Consider the following 17288-nt stretch of genomic DNA (forward strand, 5'->3'; position numbering starts at 1 on the left):
CAGTGGGGAGAGGGGAGGTGAGGAGACCCAGGTGACCAGAGCAAGGCTGACCTTCTAGTCATTTATCATGTGAGAATTGTCCATGAAAATGCAAAGCCTCAACCCAGTTGTGCCTGGGGCTGACCCCGCGGCTTCACAGGAGTGGCCATGGTGCCCTGACTTTAGGCTCCAGAATTTTTTGAAACTTCTCCTTTGGAAAGAAAATTGGCCTATCCTAGGGATTCTAGCAGATGGCGGGAAATCCAGGGAGACTCCACCCCAAATTGCCAAGCAATGTGAGTTCATATGCTTTTAAACCAGCATCACCAATAAAATGGTATTAAATGACTTTGTAGTTAGATATTTGACCCGGAGCAATTAAAAGGGCAAAGGCTTGGCCAAGAAATGCTGGGGTAGAAAAGGTAGGGGGAGTAGATGCAGGGGGAGGGGGAGGGCCCAGTGTGCCTCCTAAATTACTTTGTCCTATTATACAATATGGTTTCATTATCTTGAAATGATGATTAGTATCCTAAGTAATTCTCAGTATTAGAAAATTATTTTAGGAAGTAAATAAGACACTATCATTTAAAATCCATTATTCAGGGTTTTTTGGTTGTTTATTTGTATTGGCTTTTGATACCCATTATCCTACCGGTAATCATTATCTTCCACACTAAAGTCATCCTTTCCTTGTTTTATTTTTCAATGTTTTCATCAAATTTCAAACCACATAGCATAACTCGGTCCAGTAGCTCTAACGACAATTTCAGTGCACAGGATTTCACAGGAGGTAATTCTGAAGGGTGGTCCCCTCAGCAGTTGTAAGGACAAGGATGAATTTTGAGCCAGAAAACATGGCTTGGGTCCTGGCTCTGCCAATTATTAACTTGGGGTAAGCCTCTTTGAGGCTCCATTCCATTATCTGTTGAATGGGAATAGTATATTATACTTGGTCTGTATCACATTATTGTAAAGATCAAAGGAAAAATATTGTGTTGAAGGTCATTTAATAAATTTCCAAAGTCCTATAAAAATGTAACAAAATAAAAGTTACATAAAAGCTGATGCAACAGAATAAATTATTCTCCATCTCAGTACAACACATTTTTTTCTCTGATTTGGGGCCAGGGGGGTGGGGCAGGAATCTGTTCCAACAACACATGACATGCCAAATATAATTTGCAGTGCATGAACTAGTTCCATTCAGTTAATAACGTAAGTGGCAGGATCTTAATCTAAAATCTAACCAACGTAATATAAAGAACAGAAATGTGGATAGCAATGGGACTGAAACCCTCTGGCTCTGCTACTAACACACTATGTAACCTGTGTGAGGTATTTACTTCAGGAGCCTCAGCTTTCTAACCTGTAAAATGGGGATAAAAACCTACCTCTCAGGATGACTGTGAAAGCTGGATGATATTAAATACATAACGTGCCCAGCAGAGCAGTTGGTGTCCAGTGGATACTTGACAAACGTCCATCTGCTCTCACCAACCCTGCGGTGCCTCATAAAAATGGGAGTGGAGAGGGGCACCTGGGGGCTCAGTCGGTTAAGCGTGTGTCTGCCTTCAGCTCAGGTCATGATCCCAGGGTCTTGGGATTGAGCCCCACATTATCGGGGAGGCTGCTTCTCCCTCTGCCCCTCCCCCCGCTTGTGCTCTCTCTCTCTCTCTCTCTCTCTCTCTCTCTTTCTCTCTTTCTTTCTCTCTCTCAATAAATAAATAAAATCTTTAAAAAAAAAGGGGGGGGCAGAGGAGACATAGCCTTTTCTGTTATAGTGCCTTGTCCCTCAATGCAAACTCACTCACTCAGTGATTTTGGTAAATGGGGGGATGGTGTCAGCGTCATGTGGAAGTCCTATGGTTTCATATGATCTTTCCCCAGGATATTTACTTCTTTTTTTTTTTTAAGATTTTATTTATTTATTTGAGAGAGAGAGAGAGAAACAGAACACAAGCTAGCGAGCAAGAGGGGGAGGGGCGCAGGGAGAGGGAGAGAATCTTAAGCAGACTCCACACTATGGGCAGAGCCCCACATGGAGCTTGATCTCAGGACCCTGAGATCCTGACCTGAGCCACCCAGGTGCCCCAGGGTATTTCCGTCTTGAAGCAATCAGGGACAAGGTTTCTTATAATGAAAGAGAAAGCCTTAGCATAATAATAAGACCTTAAGAAAAAAGTTGAACATTGACTGAAAGACCTTTCTTTTATGCAAATACGAGTTAGTTTAGCAATTCCAGAATTGCTGTGTTTTCCACTCGGTGACCTGGTGAATCTGAAGATGTGGAAGCTGTGGAAACATTTTTCTTTGTCTTAAATTTTAATTTTTGGGCAAAGAAGTCTACCCTCCTGAACAGATTCGTACTTTTGATAAAACTGATCTCTATGAGCTGTGACTGCCCTTCCCCCGCTCCCCCGGGACCTATATCTCTTACAAGGAAACACAAAATCCAGGGCTTAGGCTGCAGAAGCAAGGACGGATAGGCTGGTGCAAATGCAGGTTGTCATTTACCCACGCTGCCATTTTTATTAGGAGTGTCATGTTTTTATTACATTTTGAATGGTCTTCTCCAAAGGTAATTTTTTCTCATAGGCTCTGTTATTTTATTGTGCCATTTGGCAGAATATGAGGTTTTTTCAAAATGCGTATATGACATTGTAGCAGAAAAGCCTGGATTAGGAAAGTAGAGTCCATTCAGTCACTTTCAGGAAGCATGCACTCCATTTAGGTATAATCAATACTTGAACCATCAGCAGGCTTAGCCATTTGAGACAGGGAAAATGTTTAGGGTCTTTAATAAGATCAAAATGAAAACAGTTGCGTTGGTAGGTATCTGTGAATTAAAGGAAAGGAAAAACTGTGGTGTCACCTCTTGCATATGAGTCTCCAGAATGCCTCTCTGTCCATGTGACCAGTGCTCTTCTCTCCAAGTCCAACATTAATAGGAATTTTTCAATATTTTCATCACATTTCAGATCATGTAGCATTACTCAGTCTAAAAGTCCGTTGACAGACAGTTCGGTGCATAGGACTTCGCAGGAGGTGATTCTGAAGGGTGGTCGGGGGCACCGCTGGTTGATGGGGAGACATAGCTGGATTCCAGACCACTGCACTGCTTCAACCACAGCAGCTTCAGTTTTATCAATTTTAGATATTGAGCTTTTACCAAGCTTTCCTTTCAAACAAGGGTTCTGCCACTACAACTGTAGTATTTGGAAACTACAGGCCATCAGTTGTGATGATAATAGGTTATTTTATGTGGTCGATATTTCTGTCCCTAATCATACTTGTTCCAGACCTAAAAGAGAGTCTACAGACCATGCCAAATACTGGTCTTTAGAGAAGATCCCAGGGAAATTGTATTACATTTTAGGAGCTTCCAAGCTAGGATGACGTCCATATTACTTTTTTTTTTTTTTTTTTTACTGTCTGCACTGAAACCATGATAGAAATGTCTTGGGGCTCTCTTCTCTGGCTTCTCTGTAAGAACAGTGTCAAAAAAATGCCAGTTTGGTCAGAGAACACTTTTAGATACCCAAACAACTGAGAAGGAGATTTTTTTCAAACTTTTTTATTTGAATAAAATTTCCAAAAAAATGGATATGATTTCAATTTGACAAAACCAATCTCTCCTAGAAGCGAATACCCTCCAGGTCCCACAGCCTACGGTCAGGTCTCACAATCAGTTGTTTTATCTGTTCAGTCTCCTTCAATCTGAAGAATTCCACTGTCTTTCTTTGTCTTTCATGACATTGACTTCTCTTTTTTAGGAACACAGTCACTTTTTTTTTCATTAATAGAACAATCTTCCTTTGGGGCTTTTCTTGTATTCCTCATAATTAGCTTCAGGTTCTACATTCTTGACTATAATCCTACATGAGTGACGTTGTATACTTCCTAGATTACCATACCTCAAGACATATGAATGAGGTCCATGTGCCCTTCATTGATGGCATGAATTTTGACCACCTGGTCAAGGTTTTGTCCAACTTCTCCACTGTATATTTGCATACAGTATATATTACATGTTTTCCTTTGGTAACTGATAAACAGTCTGTGGAAAGACAGGCTGTGCAAATATCCTGCTCTTTGTGGAAATTTCCCCTCTAGTTTTAGCACCCATTGATGATTCTGATCTGAACTAATCTTTATTATTATAGCTTCAGAATGTTTTCCAACTCCAGCCACCATATCACACTTGTCACTGACATTTTGGATGGTAGTTCTATAATCTTATTAAATGTTCCTTTATTCTACTTGGAAAGTCAGCCCAATAACATTCTGAAGATCACATTCTCTTTGATTTTTGCCTGGGAAAGTTTTGGAATGACCTTTTTGGCTAGAAACATTAAGATTCTCATCTGTTCCCAATTCCTGTTTTAGACTTTTGCCTTGCAGACCTGGTCTTATTCCATCACTATCCACTCTGCCCACACCTTCGATGCAAACAGTCTGATTTATTTGGGGGGGGGAGGTGGCAGAAGAAGGGGGAAATGGACAAGCTCCTCTCTGTCCACAAATATGCTGGCTCACTGATTCCTACATCTCTGCCTTCGTGCCTGCCCTGCTCCAGAAGTAGGATGTCCTGCCCTTTACCTGTCCGAATCGCACCCATCCTTTGCCACAGGCAGGAAAACACAGCCCTGAAGGGCCCAGAAATGTGAAAGTCTTAAAGGCCTTGAGAAATACTGAAATGTTCCTACAGGATGTAGAACCTCCAGGAGGTTTTCCAATAAGACCAGATGAGAAGGCTTCTCTTTATCACATGCACAGGACATAGATCTTGGGAACCTTCCAGGACTTCTCTTGACTTGTGGTTGAGGATTATCTCTGAACCTTTTGGGCTCCCACAAAATGGTAAGTATGGGCTCCAGACCTTGGGAGACCATGAATCTGGTGGAAATAGTAACTGTGGGCTTTTTTTTGGGGGGGGGGGTGTTCACAGTTTACCAGCCCCCAGATAAAATGGACTCTGAACCCTCTAAAAAGGGGGTGTTTGGGACTTCAGCAGGAGGTGCTGCCATAACTCTCACAATTACAGAGAATTCTGGAACAGAGCCCCTGCCGTCCTAGGCAGAGCTTCAAGGTTGTGGCAAGATTAGGAAGGCCCCAAGTCCAGTGAGTGGGGCTGGTGGTAACAGCCACTAAGAGCCACAGGGAAAGGCTCAAGTGCAGGGTTGGAGGAACAGAAACTGAGGGGTCTCTTTTCCCGCTGTGAAGACCCCAGCTGCCTTTGGGACAACCATATGGTAAATTTATTCATGGTCAGGGAGGCAAAGACAAGGGGTCTAGACCCATCAGGTTGGGGGAAATTAGGTCTGGGAATGTGGGAAGAACTCCAGCAGTTGGTTTTCTAAGGAATGGGGAAATGTAGTGTACATCCTAAAGCATGTCAGAAAATAGATCAGTCACCAAAGGACAGATGAGAGGCCAGCAGCATTGGCCAAAGTCTAAACCAAGCTGGAGACCCCAGCACGCCCCAAGCAAGGGTTCTGTCGAGCAGCCCTGTGCATGCCAACAGCATCCGAGGCCAAAGGATGAGAGATTGGGAACAACCATGGGCACCTGGGCCCAAGGTCCAGCCAACTGCTGTGCCCTCAGCGCCGCTCTCCCAACCTGTGCCTGGTTGCATGTCAGTCCCCCGCTGACGGCTGCTCAGTTACTCCCTAGGCCTCTGCCACACTCCTCAGGTTCTACCCAGCCCTGCATTCTTCTCTCCCCGCCACTGGCCCACTTTCCTCCTTTATCACAACATCCCCAGGCTTGCGTGTGCCACTCAGTACCTGTTTGTGAAGTGAATTAAGAAATTAATTAATGAGTGACAATATGTCCCTGGTGATCTGAGATACCAAGTAGGAAAATGGTGTACCCAGGGAGCAATATGGCTGTCCACGGCAGCTGGGTTCTTCACAGTGGGAAGAGACCCCTCGGTCTCTGCTCCTCCAACCCTGGACCTGAGCTTTTCTCTCTGGCTCTTAGTGGCTGTTTTCACCAGCCCCACTCACCAGACTTCCGGCTATCATAACCCTGCTCCTTCCACCCACACCTGGGGGAGGACCGATCCCAGAGCAGCCAGAGAGAAAGGAGCTTATAGTCCAACTTGGAAGGTCAGCCCATTTGAAGAAAGAAGTTTCTAGAATGCCTTTTTTTAATGTTATTATGGTTTTATGTATAAAGGCAATGCTTAAAAACATCAAAAAATAAAAGCATGTTTAAAGCACAAAGTGAAACAGACTTTCCCTTCCCAATTCCTAGAAGTCACTGTCAGTAATAGTTTGGTGTGGGTGTGTGTATCTTTTGTGGTCCTCAAAATGGTCTCATCCTATACAGACCACCTCTTCATGGACTTGCTCTGTTACTTAAGAACACGTCATGAGGGGCGCCTGGGTGGCTCAGTCAGTTAAGCGTCTGCCTTCAGCTCAGGTCATGATCCCAGGGTCCTGGGATCGAGTCCCGCATCAGGCTCCCTGCTCAGCGGGGAGTCTGCTTCTCCCTCTGCCACCCCCACCCCCAGCTCGTGCCCCCCCTCTCTCTCTCTTGCAAAAATAAATAAATAAAATCTTTAAAAAAAGAGAACACATCATGAACATGACCTTTTCCTCTCCCAGTGCTTTATTTCATGCCTTTGGAAACTTTTCACTGCTGCCCTTGTCAGTGTCTCGGGCATCCTTTGTATGAAGGAACCGTGGAAACTAACCAGCTCTCTTTGGATGGCCATCCTGGTAGCTTCTGATGCTGTATCATTTCAAACAGAGCTTCAGTGAATGTTCTTACACAGATGTCTCTGCACACCCGTATGGATATCTCTGTACAATAAATTTCAAGAACAGAAATCCCGGGCTAAGAAATCTGCACATTTCACATATTTTAAATACTTTCAAGCTTAAATAAAAATTCTAAGAATAAGAAGAATACACTCATACCTTTTTACCAGATTCTTTACCTATTATTATTGCTTCACCTCCATTTCTTTATTATTTGCCTGATCCCCCCCCCAAAAAAAATTAAAGTTCTTTTTTTCTAAATTCTTGGAAGAAGTGTTGGCTACCTTATGGTTCTGTATCTCCGTATACTTGAGTGCGACCTTCTGCATTTCCTGAGAATAGGGATGTCCTCTTACATAACTATAGTATATCTGTCAACTTCAGTCATTTTATATGGATAAAATACTTTACTGTCTGTATTCTGATTTTGTTAGCTGACCCCAAAATGTCCTTTGTAGCACCTTTTCCTCCTAGTACAGCCTCCAGTCTCAGATCAGATATTGCATTTTGGTGTCATGTTCATTTAGAGTTGTTTAACCTGGGGTATTTTCACAGCCTTCCTTTGCTTTTTATGATATTGACATCTTTAAATAATACCATCCTTTAAAAAAAAAAAAACCTCCCCCATTCTAAGTTTGTCTGATTAGACCCAGGTTATGCATCATACATTACATAACTGGTGGTGTGTCCTTGTTGTTCATCTGCCCCTCGTGGTGATGTTAAAAATTGCAGATTTTAAATTTTGGTAGAAAAAGTTGATTTCCCCAAACATTTTGCCAATTGAACTCCAGCCACAGTTGGTGAGAGTTCTCCCATGTCCCTATTCCCTCTCTCACACTGAGTCCATCAGTCTTCTTCTTTTTTTTTAAGATTTTATTTATTTATTTGAGACAGAATGAGAGAGAGATAGAGAGAGAGAGCACATGAGAGGGGGGAGGGTTAGAGGGAGAAGCAGACTCCCCGCCAAGCAGGGAGCCCAATGCGGGACTCGATCCCGGGACTCCAGGATCATGACCTGAGCCAAAGGCAGTCACTTAACCGACTGAGCCACCCAGGCGCCCAGTCCATCAGTCTTCTTAACTTATTCCTGACCTGTATACTCCCCCTGCTTATGAATGCTTTATTTTAAAAAGAAAGCAATAAATGTTTTTTCCCATTTCCCTCTGAGATACACTTTAATATTCTTATCTCTCAGCAAATGATCCCCAAACACCAAAAGTGCAGTGCACTCACATGGGCTTTGGTATCCCAGTGCTTGTCTGGACTTGAGCAGTCTGGGGTGGGAACAGTGCAGGTGGATTGGGACCCCTGGCTGAGAGTCCCGGGCTCCACGCTCTGCGAAAGGAGAACAGAAGCCAATTCTTCTTCCCCCCGTTTGAGAGAGGAAAAGATGCCACCTGCCCTGCACATACGGGACACACTCCCCCATTTATACCATTACTGCTCGGAGGAGAACGCAGCGCAGGATTTGGAAAGGGAGGACCCAGATTCAGGTGCCCTCCCCACCTTTGATCAGGCGTGGACCCAGGCTGCCTTCCCCCTCTCGCCAGCTCCCAGTGCTTGTAAAATGAACTTCAGATTACCTGGTTCACATAACTGATGTGCAAGGAACACGGGAAAGGGCTGGCCTCCCTGAAGGGTCTTTGGAGCTGGCTCTACCCTCCCTGGCCACCCCTCACACCCACCAGAGGAGGACATGTGGCCCAGAGAACAGGGCTCATGCCTGGAGGAAGGCGGAGCAGCCTCGCTGCACGTCTCACACCCTGCCAGCATCAGCTAGCAGCTTCTCATACGCCCCTCTGAGATAATTAAGCATTATTATCCCTATTGGCAGGTGGAGACAGTAAGACAGAGTGGTTAAGTGACTTGGTTATAACTGCTGGGATTGTGTGAGAGAGAAGCCGTGCCAAGAGGAGAGTGTGGTTCAGAAGGCCAGAAGAGCTTAAGCTATTTAATGTGACTGATTATTTTACAATAGCTGTTGGAGGGTGGGGACAGGAAGAGAGACTAGAGTGTAGCTAGTGGACATTGGTAAGGCACCAAAAATTACACTGTGAATAAGGAATATACTCAGCATATCTATTAAAAGGGGTTGCCATGGACAGTCTGTTAGATGCTTACATCATGTGAAGAGGAGGGAAAAAATTAAAGGCAGTAGTTAACTCAGTGAGGACAACGGAATAAACCCCAGAGGCTTCCCACATGGCTGGACAGAGGTCCCTGAGACGTTCATGCAGAGGCTACGTTGCCATGGGAGGCGCAGGCCTGGCCCAGGAAGCCTGAGTGCCGTCGTGCATAGGGCAGGAATGCAATGCAAGAAGAGTGTGGTGCCCCAGCTCATGGGGGAGACACAGGGGCAAAGGTGGGATGGCCCTCATGGGTTATTGACAGAGACAGGAGCCACGGAGACATGGGGCCAAGTGGGAAAGCCCAGAGATCTTTCCAGTACCTGGAAAAGGAGAGAACTGTAGCCTCTTAGGGTGAGCCTGGGGCTGGGAGTGGGCAGCAGTGAAGCAGTGGGGGTGGGAGTGGGGCTCCAAGAAAAAGCACAGTTCTTGCCTTTTTCAAGGAAGCATGGATACATACTGGACATGGCACAGGAAAGTGAAAGGTATATAGCAGGGTGACTGCCTAGCCCCGTCCTCAACCCTGCCCTTCCCCTCTTCACTGATCCTCCCCACAACCTTGTCAGCCAAAGGGCCCAGAGGCCCACTGTCCCTACCCCACCTTGGGAGCTGGGCTGTTTTCCTTTCAGCAGCATGCAGATTCTTTCTTGCTCACCAGGTCCGTGATGAGCACTGGCTCCCTTCCTAGAGTACCCCCGGTCCACCCTCTGGGGAAGGCCAAGTGCGGAGAATCTACAGCCCACTGGGTCACTTAGTCCAACACTCACTCCAGAGGCCGCCTTTTCAGGAGCCTAGATAGCAAGGCCCAGTCTTCTGGAATTGCACCAGGAGAGACCAAGCCTGCACCCTCACGGAGCAGATTACCGCTTCAGGATTCCCTGGACAGTGCCCTCTCCGGGGCAGAAGTGGTATTGTTTCCTGGCTTGGCCCAGAGAGGGTACCCCTGGTCAAGTGAATGAAGGCAGGCGGTGAATTATTTAGCTGTGTCTCTCCACCCTTTCTTTTTAATTATAAACTCAAGAAGTGCCGTGTGACAAAAATAACAATAAGAAGAATGCCTGCCCACATCCCAGTCATCAGGGGCTATTTTGAGGGTGAGTAGTGAAAGACAGCAGTTTGCCCTGCTGCTGTAGAACAGAGAGACAGCATCTGTTTGGTTGACCAAGATTTTTTTTCCAGCTGGGAAACGTCACTGAGTGGCCTTTCTGTTCTTCACACATGAAACACACACTATCATCCGCATATTTTTAGTTAATTTATGTCCAAATAGGCCTTTCTCTAGCTGCTGGAAAATGATGTTTAGGCTGCAATTACCTTTCACAGCATCTCACAGAAGGGTTTCGGCGCTCACAAAGCTCAGGGGAGAGGTAGCAAGGACCCCACTGACTGTAAATCTCTCCATTTGTAGTTATTCAAATCACATATTTTATTACTAGTACGAAATACATTGTGTCACTCATTTTGGAGGAGCAACTAATGCTTCAAGAAAAGCTTTGAAAAACATTCTATTTAGAAACAATTTTGTCTGCAGCCAACGCAGTGTTTCTTTTTGGGTTGTCTTTTCTCCCAGCCCTTTTCCGTTATTTATGTCATTTGCATGACAAATAAGACCATCCTCTCCAAAAGCTCACCTGTTCCTGCAGCCTGTTTCCCACCTAAAGTTCTTATTCTCTGTATGTTGCATCATAATCCTTAGCATGGTAATAAATTACAGTGCACCATCAAGATTGTGGCGTCTGGAAAGAAATAAGCAGCAGGGCCAGATGAACTCTCTCCGAAGATAGAGAGACTGTTTTCATGCAAATTCCTGGCATCCTGGGGAACTAGGAGCAGCCTCTTTATTATATAGACTCCATTGCAATTCTGCAGCCAGAAGCCATTTCCACTGGCTGTTAGAAGCTGGTAACACTCAAGAAAGATAACCTTTTAGGCAGAACCTGCTTTTCCTTCCTGGCTGATACTGGTCTTATCTGGAAAAATCACTTTGCTGATTAGGTTGGGGGAAATGGGTCAGTGTACTTACAAGCGCTTTTAAATAGAGACGCTCATTCTAATATACCTTCTTAATTTAATGGTTAGAACCACATTAGACCTCTTGGTCCGGGCTCGCGGACAGTGACTGGGGAATAGGAGGAGGGCGTGTCCCGTGGATGCACCCTGAGGACAGGGCCACCTGTGTCTGATGTGTGGACAGAGGACTGCACAGAGTCCCTCTCATGGACAGATGCCTCACCCAGGCTGGCCCACTGCACCGGTCAGGAGGGTCGCTGCTCCACAGGGAGTGTCCAAAGGCCATTCCAGATGGCCACTTTCTGTGTGATGGAAACCTCACTTCAATTCGCCCTGCATTTCCCTTAGGCCCCAGCTATACTCGATGGAAACTTTGGTGAAACCAGCTTGCTGTCTTTTTCTCCCCCACCGTTTTGAGGCCTTTGGAGGCTCAGTGCAGTGTTGGCAAACCCTTGCTATATATATATAGCCATTCAGTCCCTCTCCCGTGGCGGACATTGCTCTTCAGTCACGGCCCTCTTCCTTGCTGAGCCCAGATGAAGTCTCAGAATGCTCAACCCAGCCATTAACAATGCCCAGGGTTGGTAATCAAGATGAGACCTCACTCAATCCATGATTTATGCTTGGCTGGTCGATGGCAGTGGTTCTCAAAGCGGGGGGGAACCACACTGAGCATTTGTTAGAAATGTAAAATCTCAACCCCTCGCCCAGACCTGGTAAATTCCAAAGGCTGGATTAGGGTTCTGTGATGTGTGTTTTAACAAGACTTCCAGAGTCTTACGTACACTCAAATTTAAGAACCACTGTTCCAGGCCAGTGGTTGTGACTAAATGACTGCACATTAGAATCACCTGAAGCATGTGAAAATGTTAAAACCTACCACCAGTGCTTAGACTCCACCACAACCAGAGACTCTAAATAAATTAGAATACCCACTGGCATTAAAAAAAAAAAAAAAAAAAAACGAAGGAAAGGAAAAAAAAACAACAAAAAACCTTCTCCAGGTTGATTCCAATGAGCAGCCAAGTTGGAGAACCACCAGCCTAGGTTTTCTGGGTCTGCCAAGAATAAGGGTACTGACACTGCCTTGAGCTCTTGCTGCACAACTCTGATGCGGCTCCCATGGCCTGGAGTGGCCAAGCTGGGTCTGCGGACACTCTGGTAAAGTGCGGGTGGACTCTTCCGGAGGCAGGCCATGCCTCTCCAGCGAGTAGAAGAAGCATCATGGTCAGGGCTGCCTTCTGACTATTGTCCTCATTACCACAGCTGGGAAAGTGCCGTGGAGCTGCCTCTTGAAGTCTTCGCCTCGCAGTGCTCACGTTGCCGAACAAAGGGCAGTCAGTCCTTCAACGTGGACACCGGCCTGGGTCTGATCAATAGCACCAAGGCCATGTCACAGAGGGGCTTATCTGCCGGGCTTCAGTCTTTATTATATAGACTCCATTGCAATTCTGCAGCCAGAAGCCATTTGGGAGTGAAAGACACTCCCAAATCCCACTGCCTCCTATGGGCAGCCATGGTAGCTCTGCCACCTGGGAATTCAGCCACCGGGTTTTTAAGCTAGGGCCTGATAAACATTTATATACTCAATGTATTAGTTTCCCGTGATGGCTGTTACCAAGTATCACAAACTGGGTGGCTCTAAACAGCAGGAATTTATTCTCTTGCTGTTCTGGAAGCCAGAAGTCTAAACCCAAGGGGCTGGCTGGACCGTGCTCCCTCCCAAGGCTCTAGGGAACAATCTGTTCCATGCCTTTCTCTTAGTTTCTAGCTGTTGCTGTCAATCCTCGGCGCTCCTTGGCTCGCAGGTACATCATTCCAATCTCTGCCTCCATCTGCATACGTTATCCCCTCCTATATCTGTCTCTGTGTCTTCACACGGCCTTATTTGGATACCAGTTGTTGGATGTTGGGTCCAACCCCCAATCCAGTATGATCTGATCTTACTTGGTTACATTTTGAAATACCCAATTTCCAAATAAGGTCACATTCACTGGTACAGAAGATTAGAACTTGAACATATTTCTTTGCCGGGGGGGGGGGGGGGCAGCGGGATAAAATCCAACAAACACAACCCAATAAATCTTGTTTAATGGTAACAATAATACACTGAGTAGTTTACAGATACATCATGTTGGATCTTCACAACAACCCCAATATGTTTTATATGTTGTCAACTTTTTGGAGAGTTGTTTATTGTGAAATTCAGCGAATATTGCATGATGCTCTTGGTTATAAACCTATTACTTCCAGACTTCAAGGGGATTCCTCATGCAGCATGATCCCAATATTTGATGAATAAGTCTTTTATCACTATACTCAGTAATGAGTGTCTGGATTCCTGCTATATCCCCATTGAGACTATCTCACACAAGATGGCAGAGAAAAGTACCGTAGCAATGCCTCTCGCCCACAGAAGTGTTACTTTTATGGGTATCACTAGGATAAGTCATCAGCAAGGGGAATCGGTGCTATGCTCAGACTTTGGCCTGTAAAACTCCACAACTAACTGGGTCTCAGAACCAATACTATGAGTGGTTTAATCTCACCGTGACAAGACAGTGAGCCGGCTGGGGGCCACTGTGTCTATCCATTGATCCTTGACAGTGGAGCTGAGTTTCACCACTGACTGCCACCTCTCCACCAGGATGCTGGGCAGCATGCGTGTCCCCCTCAATGCTTGTGGCAGGCTGGCTGCAGCTGAGGGACTGAAGTACCTCTACACTGAGACCCACCCAGGTGTGGGTGTGGGTTAATTCCCTGCCAAATTAATCCACTGCCGGATATCTTCTCTTAGTTCATCAGATTACACACAGACACCCAAACACACACACACACACACACACACACACACACACACACACACACACTTCATAGTTTACCTTATACCAGAGTGAAGGCATGATTATTCTGAAGCAGTGGATTTCAAACTTTTGAAGAACTTCTCAGCAGCACAACCATTCAGTACAAAGCTTTATGTGGAAGGTCAATATATGAAGTCCTGTGGGGGAGACTAGGGCCCTGACGGTGGTGAGATGCTCCCCCCTGCTCTTCTCTTCTCCCTCCCCCACATCCCAGCAGTGACCCCATGGCAGCTCTGGGGAAACTGGGTCCCTGCAGAATGCAGACTGCCTTCACGTCCCTGGTGGTGCAGTCGTCTGGTATCTTGGAGAATCCCTGTGCTGGGGACAGTGCTCTCTTGAAGCCCAGTGTCGGCCTCTCTTTGCCCACATGGAGGCAGTTTCCTTCCCAGGGAGTGCCATCCGTTCCTCGACCCCTGAGAATTCTTCTCTCATGTTCTTTCCCATCCAACAGGGCAAATCACTCCTTTGTGCTCCTTCCTCATGCCTGCTTTGGTGAGAGCCAGTGACTCCTAGAGCACTTTGTAATCAAATGAATGCCCTGGCCTTGGGCCTTCCGGTCCAGACTTCTCTTCCAGCAGGAGGACTGTCCTCACTAGCAAACCCCTGCCTGCTGTAACACCATTCCACTAAATGTTCTTCCCGTCTCCCTCCATGAGGCTGATCACTACAGTCTAAATTAATAATTGTCCTTTCACATGACCAAAGACAAGTTAAATAATCATCACCATAATTACCTCTGAGCATCAGAAGGGGACACTGATGACACAATGTTTGAAAAGCTGAGAGGAACGGTTTAAAATTCCCAGGAAGGAAAGCACCCATCCCTATGCACCCCTTGCTTTCCCTTCCTCTTGTTCGCCCCGGAGGTCAGCATCGCCTGCTCTCCTGGCTAAGTGGGAGAGCTGGTGTGACAAGCTGTCACCTGTCTGTCCAGGGCAGCTCTTCTGAAAGGCTCTGCTCCCTGCTGGGATTGGGGGCAGGGGAGGAGGTGGCGTGACAGGCCAAACTCAGTGTTCAGTGAGGCCCAGCAGCACAAGGTGGCAGGAGGGCTGAGGCGCTTTGCCAGCAGGTCCAGCTCCACCACTTTACATGCAAGAGGGAGCAACTCCACAGCTGTCACCGGCAGCCCCTGGGGTCCGCTCCAGACTTGGCAGAGAGGACACCTTCAGACTCCCAAACCACCTCTTTGAAATTCAGAAGAGCCACTTCATGTCCCCTCCCCCTCTCTGACACAAACATACACACAGAAGATAAGCCTGAACTCTCTTACCCACAGACCTACACGGCCAAGCTTTCCCTCTGTCTCCCACTCTGCTCTCACACATACTGATAAGTCCTCACTCACAGAGCCCCGCTCTCTCTCTCTCACACACACACACATATGGTCACATTCCCTCTCTCACACATACACACACAGTCACATTCTCTCTCTCACACACACAGTCACATTCACACACACACACACACAGTCACATTAATTAAACTCCTGCTCTCTCCTGCCTCACTTAACCCAGGTATTCTGAGAGAGCAGAAAGCCCTCCCCTGGGCCCAGGGCCTCTCCGGGTGTGGGGTCTGCCCCAATGGCGAACACTGGCCCCCAGGTGTTTGATGACTCCTGGCTCACTGGCTGAATTTTCCACCTCTCTTCCCAGCCATGGGCAGGGAAGAGAGAAAGCCAGTGAACTCAGTGCTATTCTGGGGGATGGTGAGAACAAAGCACCTGGGTGCAGCAGAGACCCAGGCCTGCCCTCTAGGCATTTGTCACGTTGCTGGCATTTGAGCTGAAGATGTGTCCCACCACAAAAGCCTGCTATCGTGCTCGGGGGAAATCAGGACTGGCTTCCTTGCGGGAAGCTGGATGTGCACCTGGGGAGGTCCTGGCCTGGCAGGGCAGCCGTTATTCCTCCCAGACCCCGGCCCGGAAACCAGATACAAATACACTTTGCTGCTTGCTCCTTTTTCTGTCACTCGCACTCAGATTAACCACTTACACATTTTAAAGGTATTTTTGCCAAAGTCCTACATGCATCTCTGGTGATTGGAACAGATCGTGAGAGCGGTCAGTGTAAAAATAGCCTCTTTCAGGCGGAGGCATGAGGCAGATGCAGAGGGGAGGGAGGGAGCCTCATGTATTGTGCAGGCAGAGCCCAGGCAGAGAGAAAGGCTGGGGAGGGAAAGCCTGCTACTTGGCAGGAAGACATGAACATGAGGACTGTATTTGTTCTAGAGACTGATAAGCTGTGGAGGGCAGCGTTGGTGAGTGCCCCCACTTCACCCTGAGGAGCGGGGTGGCATAGGGGCCCTGCTCTCCACACCCGCCCCTCACACCCCCTGGGACTGCTGAGTTGCAGCCATGCTGGGCTCCCCCTTGCAGTTAGTTATCATCCCTGCTCTCACCCCAGCCCCTGCACACACTCCTCCCTGCTTGGGCTTCCCTCCCTGCCCCCTTGCCTGGTTAACTTCTACTTGTCCCCTGGGACTGAGCATAGAGTGGAGTAAGAGTTCACACGTGTGCAGCATGCCAGGCCCTGTCCCAAGCACTGTATGGATAGGAACCCACAGAATCCTCCCAACAATCAGACTACATAGGTGTAATCTTCCCGCCCCCACCCCCCCGCCCATTTTGCTGATGAGAAAGAGTGGCACAGAGAGGTTAGGTAACTTGCCAGAGGTCACATAGGTTGAAAGGGGCAGAACTGGCATCCAGACCCAACCAGAGGCTCCAGGTGCTCTTAACCCCGCAGGACACTGGCCCTCTGGCTGCTGCTGGCCACCTTCCCCACCCACTATCTATGTTAGGGAGTCCACTCTGGTTCTCAGAAACCCTGTATCCGCCCTCGCCTCACACTCCTCACTTTCCGTCTTGTAAACAACACATTTTCAGTCTCTGTAGTCTTGTCTGCCTCCCCACTCCCTGTGCAGCCTGAGGGCAGGGACCATGGCTGGCTCATCCCTGGAACACCAGCTCCTCCAAAAGGGCCTGGCACAAAGCAGTGCTCACTGCCTAATGTTGATGGAGCAAATGGATGGATATCAATCCCTTAGGTACTCAAAACAGGCCAAGGTCTGGCAGAAAAGCTGAGGGCCAAGCAGAGAGGCAAGTTGGAAAAGTCCAGTGTGGGGTTGGAGGGCAAGAAGGAGAAGCAGACGTAGGAGCAAAAAGTGTATCTCCAGCCTCCGAATATCAACCTCCATTGAAAGGCAGGATGGCAGCCAGGGCCTACAGAGACCTGAGCACTGAGCTGTTCAACCCAGTGCAGCCCAGGGCTGTCCACAAGCTTCAGGGTGAGGAAAATCCTTCCCCCCTACAGGTGGAACACAAGGAAAATGGGGCAGGGGGCAGCACAGCGAGATCTTATAGTAGGAGGCCCCCAGGAAGGACTCCCTATCAGCTTCTTCCTTTTATTTGCCTTGCTTCCCCCTGACTCAATGGTGTGAGTGTTACAACGTTGCGGAACAAAGATGGCTGTAACTCACATCTCATGGCTCACGTGGCCAATCTTGGGTAGTACAGAGTTGCATGTTGGGGAGCATGTAGGACA

The 17288-nt window shown here is 47.3% G+C and overlaps 1 protein-coding gene across 2 annotated transcripts in view; it reads left to right on the forward strand.

The window, feature by feature from the left end:
* The window catches only part of EPHB1 (EPH receptor B1), a 426979-nt gene that overhangs the window by 395822 nt on the left and 13869 nt on the right, over window positions 1–17288 (forward strand). The gene's annotated exons all lie outside the window — the stretch shown is intronic.

The sequence above is a fragment of the Zalophus californianus genome, chromosome 1, assembly GCF_009762305.2.
Source record: "Zalophus californianus isolate mZalCal1 chromosome 1, mZalCal1.pri.v2, whole genome shotgun sequence".
Lineage (NCBI taxonomy): Eukaryota > Metazoa > Chordata > Mammalia > Carnivora > Otariidae > Zalophus > Zalophus californianus.